This window comes from Dermacentor albipictus, unplaced genomic scaffold, assembly GCF_038994185.2.
Source record: "Dermacentor albipictus isolate Rhodes 1998 colony unplaced genomic scaffold, USDA_Dalb.pri_finalv2 scaffold_75, whole genome shotgun sequence".
Taxonomy (NCBI): Eukaryota; Metazoa; Arthropoda; class Arachnida; order Ixodida; family Ixodidae; genus Dermacentor; species Dermacentor albipictus.
The window spans coordinates 382,501-385,000 of NW_027225629.1; positions in this window are offsets into that span (position 1 = coordinate 382,501).

Sequence of the window (2,500 nt, forward strand, 5' to 3'; positions counted from 1 at the left end):
GATGATTATTTTTTTTGTTTTCCTGTGAGCCTCTCATTACTCAGGTGGTAGCCGAAGCCGTCATACCCTTTCATTCGAGGACTCAACAGTTGGTAAATCTGACTTCGGTGGTAACCAACACCGTCATACCGAATAGGGCAGTTGATGTTTATCTGCTTCGGTGCTAGTGCTGATCGTCATACCGATTACGTCAGATGTGTTTTTGGGTTTTTTTTTTCAAATTTTCATATGATGTGTTCGATTCCTGTTTTATACCTTTACTTCGGTGGTGGCCGCGGCCGTCTTACCGTTTCAAGGTATCGTTTTTGTTGGATTGTTCGGTGGTAGCCAAGCCGTCATACCGGGTTGGGGAAAAGTCGTTGATTTTATTCCTCGGTGATAGCTTGACCGTCTTACCGAAGGTGTCAGTGAATATTTCGTTTTTCGAAACTGCCAGACGATTGGTCTGCTATATGATAGCTTGATGGGATGAGATGATGGTTTATATTGAGCTGAGAATAAGTCCTTTTGGACTGTTGTTGGGCTAAGGTCTAATGTCTACGTAAGGCCTTTTAGTTGTTTATTTCTTGATTTTTTTTTCTTTTCTCCATCCGTGGTGTTGTTTTATTTATTTATTTATTTAATGACTTTCGACAAACTAAACAAACAATTGTTGTTTTTTTTTTAGATTTTATAATTTACTTCTTCCACCATCTCCTCCAAAATCGCAATTGCCTCCCCATCCCTTAGAATTTCGACTTTTTTCTTACTATATCCATGCCCAAATTTCATTTTTAACTTATCGCGGTACTTTCTAGTTATTTCACATTTTTCTAAATAATGTTCGAAAGAGTCGGCTTCTTCTCCGCAAATACATATCTTATTTTGCCTAATTCCGAACCTCTGCAGGTAGTGCGGAAATCGGCCATGACCTGTCATGAATTGAGAACTATTGTGATTGGCCAAAAATAAGGTTGGAATTTCAGTGATGTTTTCAATCCAATCTTTGATATAACTTTTTTGATAATTGGATTCTTGACTCCATTGACCATTCCATTTAACATATACTTGTTTGTTTAACTGAGAACTAATGAATTTTTTGGAAATGGGTAAATCTATTTTTTCCCCGTACCGAATGGCTTTTTTGGCAAGGTCATCTGCATATTCATTACCCATGTTCCCACTATGCCCTTTTATGAATGTTAATATTATTTTATGATCCTTGTTTACTTCACCAATTTTTTCCTTTATATTCTGTATATATGGGTTTAAGTTATCCGAATTATTAATTCCTTGTAATGTTGAAAGGCTATCTGTAATAATTTGGTAACTTTCTTTATCTTGTTGTTCTGCTATATATTCTAGTGCTTTGGTTATTGCTATTGCTTCAGCTTCGAAGTTGTTGTTATGATTACCTAATGCATACTGTTTTGTTGTAATTATGTCTGAAAAGTTTTTAAAAACTATGAATGCTGCTCCTGGGTTGGTCGTATCACACGATCCGTCTGTAAAAATGTTATAAGTAGCAGTCAAGTCTATTTTTGTACTGAAGGAAAATTTTACTTTATTCGCCGGATGAATTTGCCACTTGTCTACGATAGTTATTATTTTCTCGTTTGTGAACGTTTCATTGTTCCAAGTAAATGGTTTCTCTCTATGTAAAATGTTAAACATTTCATTTTCTTTCTCTATTGTCAAATTAACTGGAGGTATATTTGCTAACACATTTAATGCACTGTTTGCGACTGTTTTATATGCTTTTGTTATGGCTAATAAAGGTTTTCTTTGAATGGATGTTAGTTTTTTTACGATTAATGAGATATTTCTATACCATATTGGGGAAGCATAGGTTATTATACGTTCTATTCCCCTTTTGTAAATATCTCTCATTTGTTTACCTTTAATTCCTTTATTTTTGCCGGTAAACCTATTCAGATTATAAGTGAGAGTCATGACTTTTTCTTTTATGTATTCTAGGTGTTGGATGAAAGTGAAGCTTTCATCGAAGATTACCCCTAAAATTTTTATTTTGTTTACTAATTGAATTTTCTCTCCCCCTAATTTCAATATTGGAGGGCTTTTCTTGTATTTTCCTTTTAAAATTATAAATTGCGATTTTGCCGGGTTAAACTCAATGTTCTTTGCTTTTCCCCAATTTTCTACTATTTGTAGAGTTTTATTAGCTGTCTCCTGAAGTTTTCTTTTAGAATCCCCTTTTATTATTATTGTAATATCATCTGCGAACGCTTGTAAGTAAGCATTTTCGGGAAGTTTCTTAATTAGTAGATCGGATATCATAATTGTCCATAATAGCGGGCTTAAAGGTGATCCTTGTGGAGAGCCCTGTTTAATCTTATATTTTATTTCTACTTCCCCGTTTTTGTATATTATGAATCTTTCCCTCATGATTGCTTCCAGTAAATCCACCAGATTATCTGGACATTTATGTTGAGTTAAATATTCTAAAATGATTTTTATGTTTATGGAATTAAATGCATTTTTGATGTCTAATGAAATTAAT